Below are 13,064 nucleotides of genomic sequence, written 5' to 3' on the forward strand. Positions count from 1 at the left end.
ACTATTGCGCTGGTCCATCTCCCTGCAGGGGATGGACTTCACTGTGGAACATCGACCGGGCCAAGACCACGCCAACGCAAATGGCCTGTGACGCTTTTTCCGCCTCGACGAGGAGAGTCCCCAAGAGGATGGGTGACTCTCCCCGCCTTCAGCTGGGGGGGACGCATGTTGGACAGGCCACATGAAGGGCTTGCTCCCTCCCCGCATGACACGGCCCAAGCCCCGGACTCCCAGGTGTTACCCACAAGAGCAACCCGCACCCCGTCTCCCGACGGAACTCCTGCCCCCGGACATCCATGTATCATGGGGCCGAACCACTACCGGCTCCCCCGGCCGGATCAGCCGCCATCTTGGACACTGCGCCACGAGGCCGCGTGGCCTCAGCTCAACCCTAACCCTGGGCCTGGCCCGGCCCCGACATCCCGGCACCACCATCCACCCAGGAGGCGAACGGACCACTTGGCAGGTCAATGGGAGAAAGAAGTGTCGATGGCTCTCCCCCGCCAGGTGCCGATCGCCCTCCAGCTCCCCCGGGCACTGGCTCCACCCCCTGCTGGGTGTCTGGACTCCCTCATCCCGGACCCCCCGACCTCCAGGTGCGCCTATAACTAGGGCAGCTCCAGAGCAGGAAGGAGTTGTATCCTGGAGTCGAGAGACACCGAGAAGAACTCAGCCTTGACGGACTACTGGCGCTGCCGTAGCTCTGCCTTGTGAATTATCGTCCTGCCTGCTGGCGCTGCCGCGGCCTTCTGCATCATCCATCCTCGTCGGGACCTGCTGGCGCTGCCGCGGACCGTTGTAACGACCACCTTCATCGGGACCTGCTGGCGCTGCCGCGGACCGTGTAACGACCACCTTCATCGGGACCTGCTGGCGCTGCCGCGGACCGTGTAACGACCACCTTCACCGGGACCTGCTGGCGCTGCCGCGGCCCGTCCAAGCTAGAACACCGAGCTCGAAGATTGTGAGCTATCCACCATACCATCTCAGCTACCAGATTGGTAACCAGACTGTCCCGCTACCCCATTTTCCCAAACCAAGAGACTAGAATCGAGGGGACCCCTGAGTCCAGACCTCCTTGTACCATTTCATCGTACCTTAAGAAATCACCTATAAAGAACGTTAAATCCTATCCTTGTGTGGTGTATATCTGTGGGGGGGAAGTTACTCATCTGTACGATCGCTGGAGACGGCTCTCCCCGGAGACCTCTCCCCTTGTCCTCGGCCGACCCTCCCGGTCCGTCTAACAAGGCCGCAGAAAAATTTTGCACTTTATTTAGGTCCATCGCCTCAAAGCAGAAAGATCACCCTGGCCCATAGAGGCTAGACATCACTACTTCCAATGTGGGCCTCCTCATTGAACTGGCTCTATCAGCACCTATGCACTTTAAACATATTACCTCTTTCCTGCCTCTTAGTTAGGCCTCTCCAATTAAATATGCAGTTAGAACATTCCATTACATATTTAGCCGGTTCTAGTGGCTTAGTAGACAAATGCATCTACTGTAAAAGCCTGTGTTCAACCTCTTGGTCACATGTACAAATCCCAGCTGCTCCACTCAGCATTTTGTCCTTCTGAGGTTGATAAAATTAATACCATTGAGTTGAAGAACAATAAACATTTGTTTTTCAGTTCCAAGATACCTTTGGGTGAACGTGAGATTTACGAATGCTCGTTATATTATAATCCATCCACATAGGCCCCAGCCACTGAATTTACACTGGAGGTATAGTTAGCACTTTAGGAACTGAAAATATTTTTCATCACTGCACTTTACCTAGGTTCCAGCATCGGAATGCTCAGTGGGGGGCAAAGCTAGCACGCCAGGCATGGAATGCAAAGGATTTTTAAACTGCTGCTCTTAATGTTTTTTTTAAACATCCTTTTAGCATTAATCTGTTATTAGCTAAACATGTACCCCATTTTACCAGCAGATGGCCCAATCAGGCATACATAATCCATCTATTGTGTAACTGTCTGGGAGAAATGCACAAAGTCTAACTGCCAATTACACTCAATTATATGACCTAAGGCTGGCTTGTAATCTGGGAAGTCATAAACAACCCTTTGACAAGCTGGCATAGATATCTGAACTTTGCATTAGATGTTTCGGAGGCCCATGAGATCTGGTCAAGTGACCTCCCTGTGTCCCCTGTTTCAAAACTGTTGTTCAAGCAGGCAAAACTAATATCGAGGGAACAGGATGCTCACGCTCTGAGGAGTCTGGCACATGGGGCCAGGGCTATAACATTGTATGAACCAGGGGTCCTGCCGATCTAACTTTCACTGCCTTACAGTAAGGTTATGAAAAAACAGCTGATGATCCTTCAATTTCGACTAATTCCTTTAAACACCTATTGGTTTGGCTGGAGGAATCTCAATAAGACCGACAGACAATGTTGTCTATACGCAAATGGAGCGGATGGATCACTGATTCACGTTCTCTATATCTGCAAAAAGCTACTTTTTTCGGAAGTTCTGGCTGCGGCCAATATTGTGTGCCCTAAACATCAGGACTTGCTAAGGCACCGCGCAAGCCTGTCTGAGAGGCGACTCATCGCAGCTTACAGTTCGATTTCTGAAATTCATGAAAACTGCACTAGCATCTCCCATCATTGTGGTGAATAGTGAATACCGTATATTCGGACAAGCTGCTAAGACTAAAGACTGAAAAATGTTGTAATTATACAAGCATTATGAGTAGACTCTGCACAGGAGATAAGCAGTATGTCAGGTGTTGGGGATATAGGCGTGCATGGCATCTCATGCTCTCTGCGGTTTTTATAAGCATGAGGCTAGAAAAAGCTATTTCTATGGTAGGCTTTTTTATCCATCACACTTATTAGTCCCTAACTCATTACCAAATAGCAGGCCACAGAAAAAAATTGCACTTTAGTTAGGCCATAGCTTTGGTCCATCGCCTCAAAGCTGAAAGATCACTCTGGACCATGGAGGCTACTTCCAATGTGGGCCTCCTCATTAAACAGGCTCTATCAGCACCCATGCATTTAAAACATATTACCTCTTTTCTGCCTCTAAGTTAGGCTTACCCAATTAAATATGCAGTTAAAACATTGCATTACATATATAGCTGGTTCTGGTGGCTTAGTGGACTAATGCATCTACTGTAGGGACCTGTGTTCAACCTCTTGGTCTCAAGTTAAAATCCCAGCTCATCCACTCAGCCTTTTATCCTTCTGAGGTTGATAAAATGAATACCATTGAGTTGAAGAACAATAAACATTTGTTATTCAGTGCCAAGATACCTTTGGGTGAACGTGAGATTTACAAATGCACGTTATGTTATAATCTGTCCACCTAGGCCCCAGCCACTGAATCTACACTGGAGGTACAGTTAGCACTTTAGGACCTGAAAATAGTTTTCAACACTGCACTTTACCTAGGTTCCAGCATCGGAATGCTCAGTGGGGGGGGCAAAGCTAGCATGCAAAGGATTTTTAAACTGCTGCTCTTAATTTTTTTTTAAAACATGTCCTTTTAGCATAAATCTGTTATACGCTAAACCTATAATGTATTAAATGTGGAGGGTGGGGTTTCTATTATAACAATTTTAATTATTTGTACAGTAAATAATCTATCTATCTATCTATCTATCTATCTATCTATCTATCTATCTATCTATCTATCTATCTATCTATCTATCTATCTATCTATCTATCTATCTATCTATCTATCTATCTATCTATCTATCTATCTATCTATCTATCGCAGGCTGTATGCACCACATGGCTAAGGGCAGACGAATGCCAACTTTCTACAAAAGCTATTTTCAAAATTGAAATTACAAATCTGACTTTTCCATTAAAACGTACTTTTCATTACAATTCCATAGATACCACACATGAAATGCTCACCTGGTCCCAATCCAACGTAAGCACTTATTAAATGTAATAAGGCAACCCAATGTTATCCTATGGAACAGGTAGGTCAAACAGTAGTGAAAAACTAATGTAGGAAATGTAAAACTTAAAAATACATGTCCAACCTTTTAATTACAATGCACCCTGCCCTGTGGACTGCTCTCTGTGATACCTATGGCCTAATTTAGAGGTGACTTATATGTAATAAAAGTGAAGTTAAGGCTTGGCAAGTGGGTTACATTGCCAAGACTAATTGGCAATTTAAAATGGCATTCAGGTTTCAATGGCAGGCCTGGGACGTGTTTTAAGAGGCTACTCAAGTGGGTGGCACAATACGCGATGCAGGCCCACTAGTAGCATTTCATTTACAGGCCCTGGATATATTGCACACCACTCTACAAGGGACTTTCAAGTAAATTAAATATGCCAGCCAGGTGTAAGGCAATGTTACAATACTTAATGGAGAGAGCACAAGCACTTTAGCACTAGTTAGCAGTGAGTCCTGAAGCCAACAAAAACTAATTCAGCAGAGAGCACAGGATAAAGGCAAAATGTTTGGGGGTGATCTGGCAGAGAGTGCCAGGTCCAACAGGTTGCGTGTGCTCCGGTTCAGGAATGACCTAACCTGGTAGTTCAGGCCGCAATGTTCCTATTGGGTCAGGGGTGAGGGTGATTTGTATATGACTGGGTCCAAAATTAGGTGCATGGTGAGCAAAAGAACAATGGGTTGAGATGCTACTACAAGCAATTACCAGTGGTTACACTTATTGCAAACATTATTTCCATACCTTTTTGTGTGATTCCATTAGGCTAATCCTAGGAAGTCTACAGTTTGCATTGCCAACTTACATGCGTATTTTTTCTGAATTTTAAACTTCAAGCCTCTAAGTGCTTCATCATAGAGCCAACAAATGTGTCAGGCTATGCTCACTGAACTTTCACAAAGTTGCCACTGCTATAAGTACCAATACCTAGCTTAAGACAGACATAAGGCATTACCTGGACGCCAGAGTCTTCCAACACCCTGAGTCAGGGTGGACTTGCCTCAAACAGAAGACATCATAAAGAAACTAATAACTTTGCTGATAGCCAATTCGCTTTGAGCAAGAATCCAATAAGAGTCTTCTGTCTCTCTTCTTCATTTCCCATTGAGAATTTTGACACCCATGAAGAGGCTGTTGGGCTCTTTGATTTAGAGGTCTGAACTCACACCATTTACTTTGAAGCTGGCATCCTGATCACTTTGAGTTGACGTTGTTTTTAAGGGTGTGAAGCATGGTTCGACCATCTGATTAGCCCAGAGTATTATTTAAGGATACTGAGTGCTTTTCAACTGTTATGGCCCCATATACATCAGTGGTGACTTTTTTCCTCTTTTGAAATGTTACTAATGTATTCCTAGTACCTTGAGTAACTTATTTTGAATGAGATCTTTACTTTGTAACTGAGTTAGTTTAAAACTTGAAGTTCTTCATATCTTAAACTTCATTGGACTGTTTACCAGCAACCCAATACATACAAGGCTATATAATGGTCTGTCTTTGAAGTGCAGACACTAGCCTAAAATGGCTGCACATTATAAAGCTGACTTTTAAATGCTGACTACATTAATGCCAATTTGAAATAGATGAAATAATAATGTCGAGACTTTCATTATTAACTATTACAATTCGAACAATGTTGAATTTTAAAAGTCCATTTATTACATGCATAGTTACATTTTTCAAACTGTAGGCTAGTAACCCCTTATTACTCCTTAACACTTCCCATCCATGAATCTTTAAAACCCCACCCACCCCTTAATGTTACCTTTCCCTGAATGCTAAAAACCCTTACCACCCCCTAACAATGTCCTTCTCTCAAAAGTAAAAACCCTCTCTAGCACCTAACACAACCATATCCTAATCCTAACAAATTCCCTACTACCCTTGAACGCTATCCTTCCGTGAACCCAAGGAAAATCTTAAAGCACTTTTACGCTCTCTAGCGATACGTGAACCTTAAAACCCAAACTTTCTTTCAATACTACAATGGTTTTTCTCTTATTCTATTTTTTTATTGACTTTTATTGAACATATGCAGCAGTGCAGTACACAATCCCAAGAATATACTTCATCAAACATACACATAATGCAATTTTCACAGAGTCAGGTTAACACTGGGTACAGCATCCATCTTAATTCATCAATATTAAGAACATGTTGCATTTTACTGTCATTAAACTGCCTTATCACTTTTTGACTGTTATTATCTCAGAACGTGTGGGGGGTGGGATCCCCAGCCACTGTGCACCTGGCTCTGTACTCGCAGTTAGTTATGTCGACAACTTGGTGAGTGGGTGGTCAGATCTATCGCACAGGTATGTTATTAACGGGTCTCATATCTCTCTGGGGCATGAGGGAACCGGCAGCAGCTCTGCATATGTGTTAAGTTGATCCCTGCAATATACTAAATCAACGAGCAATTCCTTAAATTTGGGTGCACGTCCCCGACCCCACCTACATGCCACCAGCCTCTTGACCAGTAGCATACATAAAGCAAAGAATTCCTGTGTGTTGGTGAAAATTCTTCTGTGTATCCCAGCAATGTAATTATTGATGTGATTGTAATGTGATATTGAGTCATCTGGGAAACCGCACATAGTACCTCCCTCCAGTATTTCTGGATTACATCATACTGCCATGCCAGGTTTAGAAAACCCACCCCTTCCATCCTACATCTCTCAAATCGATCATTGTCTCGTATTTGGTAGCTATGTAATCTCTCAGGCATGTAGTAAGCTCGATGGATATATTTAAAGTGTATGATCCGTAACCAACTGCTTGCAGTGATAGCCTCTGTCTGTCTACAGCAGTACTCCCACTGTTTGTCTGTAAGTGCGGAGTCTACTCCCAATTCCCATCCTCTTTTAGCCTACTGTTGTGTATATGGACGTTCAAGTGAAGCCAACCCGTATAGCCTAGACACCACATGTGCTGCCCCATTTATTTGGAGAAGAGTATGTAATTTGTCACATTTGCTTGGTTCTTGTGGAAATGCAGGGGTGTTTGCCTTGATCTCATGTTGCAGTCTGGAAACTTTCTAAGGGAGTGCCACCATCTTCTCCCAGAAGCGTCTGACTATCCTTACACAACCTGTCTTGGTAGAGCCCTCCCATAGTGGTCAGGTTACGCCTTCTGAGCATTCTTCTGCATGCTGCTTCCTGAGTGACTGGGACAAGGTATAAGCACCGGAGAGGAAGCAACGGAGAGTACAACAGAGACTTTCCTGCCTTTTAGGTCAACTTTTTCCATGCTAGGTTAGTGCGCGCTACCGTCGAGTATGCAGTGCTACATTCCGGAATGACTGCCCCAAGGAAGGCAGTGGAAGGGAGAGGGGTCATATACACTTGTTCAATGGCTAGATGAGGCATAAAGGGTGGAGTGTGAAGCCAGTGTATGGCGTGATGCGCTTGAGCACATAAGAAGTACAATTCAATATCAAAACCACCACGTGAGAATGTCTGCCAGCTTATTCGGGACTGCTTGCCACCCCAAGCTAGTCTAATGAGTTGGGATTTGATTTGCCTGAAAAAAGGCCGACCTGGGTGGTAGGGTATATTTATGAATAGAGTTGTTTTGGCAGCACTACCATCTTCATCAGGGAGATCCTGCCCACCAATGAGTGTGGCAATGATATACATCGCGTGATCAAGTCAGTGATAATGTCCAGAGCGGTTGCATAGTTTGCTCTCAGGTTCTCTTTCCTGTCCCAAAGAATTCTCACCCCCTGATATTTTATCTCTGAGTCGCACCATGTTAGCAGAAAATCAAGTGATATCTCATCTCGCTGCTCCCGTTTCCTGCAAAAGTCATCGAGAAGACCGTCAACAAGCAGCTGGCCGACTTCCTCGAGACGAACGGTTCCCTCGACCTCTCGCAGTCTGGCTTCCGGGCCAACCACAGCACCGAGACCGCCCTGATCGCAGCCACCGATGACATCCGAGCACTGCTTGACAATGGAGAAACAGCAGCCCTCATCCTCCTAGACCTCTCCGCGGCCTTCGACACTTTCTGCCACCGTACACTTGTGCAGCAACTCAGCAACGTCGGAATCCAGGAGAAGGCACTGGAGTGGATCATCTCCTTCCTCGCCGGAAGGACACAGAGAGTCCGCCTCCCCCCGTTCAGATCTGAAGCCACCGAAGTCATCTGCGGCGTTCCTCAAGGCTCCTCGCTCAGTCCAACCCTCTTCAACGTCTACATGAGTCCCCTCGCAGACATCGCACGCCAGCACAACCTCAACATCATCTCCTACGCCGACGACACCCAGCTGATTCTCTCCCTCACCAACGACCCCGCCTCCACCAGAGCCAACCTTCACGAAGGGATGAAAGAGGTAGCCGAATGGATGAAGAACAGCCGCCTGAAACTGAACTCGGACAAGACGGAAGTCCTCATCCTGGGATCCTCATCCTCCGCCTGGGACGACTCCTGGTGGCCCCCCGCCCTAGGCAGCGCACCCAAACCAACAGACCACGCACGCAACCTGGGCTTCATCCTGGACTCCTCCCTCTCCATGACCAGACAAGTAAACGCCGTCTCCTCGTCGTGCTTCAACATCCTGCACATGCTACGTAAGATCTTCCGGTGGATCCCCACCGAGACCAGGAAGACGGTCACCCAGGCCCTCGTCACCAGCCGTCTGGACTACGGCAACTCCCTCTACGCCGGAACCACCGCCAAACTCCAGAAGAGACCCCAGCGGATCCAGAACGCCTCAGCACGACTCATCCTGGACATCCCCCGTCGCAGCCACATCTCCGGACACCTGAGAGACCTGCACTGGCTCCCGGTCAACAAGAGAATCACCTTCCGACTCCTCACCCACGCACACAAAGCCCTACACAACCAAGGCCCAGGATACCTCAACAGCCGCCTCAACTTCTACGCTCCCAAACACCAGCTTCGATCGACCGGCCACGCCCTCGCCGCCGTCCCCCGCATCCGAAGAGCCACCACAGGGGGACGGTCCTTCTCCTACCTCGCCGCCAAGACATGGAACTCCCTCCCGACCCACCTCCGCCTGACCCAGGACCACCTCGCCTTCAGGAAGCAGCTCAAGACCTGGCTGTTCGAGCAGTAGCGGACCCCCCTCCCCCAGCGCCTTGAGACCCTCTGGGTGAGTAGTGCGCTATATAAATGCTTTGATTGATTGATTGATTGATGGAGTCTGGGATTTGATCCAGTTGATATGTATTCCCGAGATGTCTCAGAATCTGATAAATTATCTGAGGATAGGATTAAGGCTAATGCTCGGCCAGCGGAGGTAGAGAGTAATGTGGACAGCATAAAGCGAGACTAGAATATGTCTCGTGGTAATGGTATGGCATATTCTCTATGGTGCTGCCGTAGTTTGGCTGCTGGTTCGATAGCAAGGGCAAAGAGCAGGGGCGACAAAGGACACCCCTGTCGAGTGCCCCTAGAGATCTGGATAGGATCAGATTGTAGCCCATTCACCTTTACCACAGTAGGGGGGTTTATTATATAGCAGAGCTATCCAATTTAGAGATGGTTTTGGAAATACACACAAAAATAAACATGAATGTTCACCTTCAATAATTGAAATTTGAGGTGCAAAATCTTTGTTCTACACCCTTTGGTCACCCCACACTGATTCACGGTATATTCTATATACCGCTCCATTGATAATAGAGAATTATAAAACTATGCCTCTGATCTTGTCATTATATATATTAGTTAGATCTATCTGTTGCATGATGAAGTGAATATCTGCATGTCACCTTGGTCCACCATGAGTAAACACTAGAAGGATGTCACAGATAATTTTAAACATATTTAGAAATTTTGAATCACATGACATTCCATTGAGAATTGTCAACTTGGGCAGTCACAAGATGTTCACTATTTGGTGAAAATGGTGATCGATATATTGTGTACATCTTTACAGTAGTGTTTGATTGACTGATCCCTTACACATGATTATAACTTGTAGCCCTGAAGAAGGCAAGTGGGTAATTCCCCACGAAAAAACACGTGTTGGCTGGGCAAATCCTTTGAATTAAAGAACGAAAGAACACCAAAAACGACTATGATTATTTAAAGAGCTCAGTTGATTATGTCCTTTTATTGTGTACCTTTACAACTTACTGTATACTGAATGCAAATAGAAATATAAATAGCGTGTGCATATGCCAGTGTGTGCATCTACGAACACGGCCACTGTATTTGACTCCGGATCCTGCAATAGTACAAAGACTAGTTGTGGGAAGTTGCCCTTCCAGGAATGAACCCTGCCTGGCCAGGCAGCACTAGACTCGTCATCAGCAGGCTAAGTCTATTAGCTCGTATTTTAGCTAGAATCTTAGAATCGCAGTTTATCAAGGATAGTGGTCTATAAAAGTCACATTTGCTGGCATCTTTGCCTGGTTTGAGGAGAGATATTATCAGGGCTTGCCGCATCGACTGCAGGAGAATGCCATTTTCACTGGTCTCCTCATATACCTTTTTAAGTATGGGGACCACTTCATCGACGTAACATTTATAAATATCGGCTGGTAGCCCACCTGGGCCAGTGGCCCTGCCCGAACGTAGCTGCATTATGGCCTCCCGTATCTCATCTTCCTCGATGTCCGCAGCCTGTAATTCCCTTTGGCTGTTATTTAGCCACCCAAGTGCTGTGTCTGCGAAGTATGCTGCCACATCGATCTGCCCAGTTCTGTGCGAGCTGTACAGCCGCTCGTAGTGGGATGCAAAGATATTGAGAATGAATGCGGGCTCAGCATGCGAATGCAATACACCGTCCTCATCTTCCACACCAAATATGCTGTTCGTGTATCGAGGAGTTGTGATTGTCTCTGCTAAGGCCTTGCCAGGTCTCTCGCCTTCCCCTTAAAACCAGGCTCAAGCATATTTAGATCTAAAGAGGATTTCTCGCTCTGATGTGTCTGTGTACTCTGTGAAAAGGCCAAGAACCTGGGAGTCTTGATGGATACGGAACTTGGCTTTATGGTCCAAGTGAACCGTACCATTTCCCCATGTTCTTGGCTTATAAGGATGTTAAAAAAATCTTCCCCTTCATCCAGCGTTCAGCCAGGATTTAGGTTGCTCTGGCTCTGGTAATGGCCTGATTAGATCATTGCAATGCTCTGTACCTGGCACCTAGTAAGGGCCTGCAATATAAACTCCAGGTACTGCAGAATGCACTCTCAAGACTTGTTTTGGACATTCCCAAACAACAATCAGCCAAAAAAGGACTAGAACACCTACACTGGCTTCCTATTGAACAACGCATTAGCTTTAAGGCACTGTGTATGGTCCAGAAATCACTGCATGCCTCCTATCCTTTGAAACTGAAGACCATGTTCAAATGGCATTCCCCAGGCCGACTACTTCGCTCCTCCCACAAAATGCAACTTCTGGTACCAAGAACTAAGAAGAAGAAGTGGGGGGATAGGGCTTTCTCAGTGGCAGCATCTAAGCTCTGGAATTCCCTACCTTTGTCACTTAGATCTATTCCTCCTCTGCTCCCATTTAGAAAAGTCCTTAAGACCTGGCTGTTCTCATGCAAACGGTGAGCTGAAGCTCTTCCACACCTCTTCTGGACGATGTGCCATTTGCGGTCTTTCTCTAGCACCTTGATGCCCTCGGGTGATTGTTGTGCTATATAAATACTAAAATCAAATCAAATCAAATAATAACTGTTCCTTTAGATGTGCATGTAATGGTGCCATGGGAGCCTCAGCTATTGCTTTCTCAGTTGCTTTAATTGTCTGTTCCAGTTTGTACAAAGTGTTTCTAATGTCTCGCAGTATACCTCTGCTTTTTGATATGCACAGTCTCCTGATGGTTACCTTGAAGCTCTTCTATTTGCTAGCCAGCGTATGCACGCTGCCAACGTTACATGGGAAGAAATTCTGGATTTCGTGTCTTAATTCCTCCCGGAATGCAGTATCCAGTAGGGTTGTGGGTTGGAGCCTCCATGAGAGATTAAGGAGTATCATTGGCAGGGGGGCATAGCGTTAAAAGTACAGGGGAATGGTCTGAGTAAGTTCTTTCAAAATGCCTTGCCTCTTTGAGCCATGTAAACATCCCAGCCAAGACTAACCTTAAGTCTATTCTTGACCAGCTTGCATGTACTGAGGAGTAAAACGTGCACTCCCTATGTGTGGAGTGTAAGACTCTCCAAGCATCTAACATATATTGATTACTTATTATGTTGTTTAAGTGTATTCCTGCCCTAGCATGGGGCTCTATGGTGCCATATGAGCAATCCATTCTGAGATTAAGGGCCAGGTTTAAAGTCTACCCCCACACCAGGTGCGTTGATCCTGTCTCTAATATGCGGCCACACAAGGCATAGAAAAACTGTGCATAATCTACCTTCGGTGCAAAGCAATTAACAAGTGTAACAGACTGTCCAGACAATCGGCCCCACATCAAGCAGTATCTTCCTTGGGGATCAGTCAGCGTGCCTATGGGACAATATCTGACCCCCGTTCTGATTAATATGGCAGTGCCTCTTGATTAAGTTGAATATGAAGCGAAGTATTTATGCGACACCCACTTGCCAGCGAATCCCGTCAGTGAACCGGGATAAAGATGGGTCTCCTGTATCATTGCTATTTGGACATGGTGATTATCTAGATAATTACGCATGAGCTGCCTTTTGCGGGGGTCCCACAATCCCTGCACGTTCAAAGTCAGCAGCCGGATAGCTTGTTCATTAAAGGTTTTAGGGATGCTCATTTATGCTTTTGTATTGTGTAATCTGCGCGACCATACTTGTATCGATATGGTGATCATATCACCCATCGTGTATGTCTGTGCTGTATGCCAGCATACCTTGTTCTACCTGCACAATCACTGCTGCATCAAACTTAAAATAAAAAAGAACCCCCCCAGCCACCTCCCACACCCGAGGCCCAATCCCGCAGGCGAATATGATCCCCACCTTGGAATTGAGAACTTAATCCATCGATTGTTAACAGAAATGTCTAGCAACTACCCCAGCATCTTTGATACATTACCAACCAGGATAGATAGCATTCTGCAAATACGTAACTAGTGTCTAACACAGGACATTCTAGCCAACAGAAATGTATTCCATGCAGGCAGAGCTGTATACTAAGTAATCATAAACACCATAATCTAATTGCAACTAGCCTTAGGGGAATATCCGAA

The 13,064-nt window shown here is 46.0% G+C and overlaps 1 protein-coding gene across 1 annotated transcript in view; it reads right to left on the reverse strand.

Annotated features, from left to right (window-relative positions):
- LOC146822012 (cysteine-rich secretory protein 2-like) overlaps positions 1-13,064 on the reverse strand; it is a 390,191-nt gene that overhangs the window by 16,492 nt on the left and 360,635 nt on the right. The window lies entirely within an intron of this gene.

This window comes from Triturus cristatus, chromosome 6 (assembly GCF_964204655.1).
Source record: "Triturus cristatus chromosome 6, aTriCri1.1, whole genome shotgun sequence".
Lineage (NCBI taxonomy): Eukaryota > Metazoa > Chordata > Amphibia > Caudata > Salamandridae > Triturus > Triturus cristatus.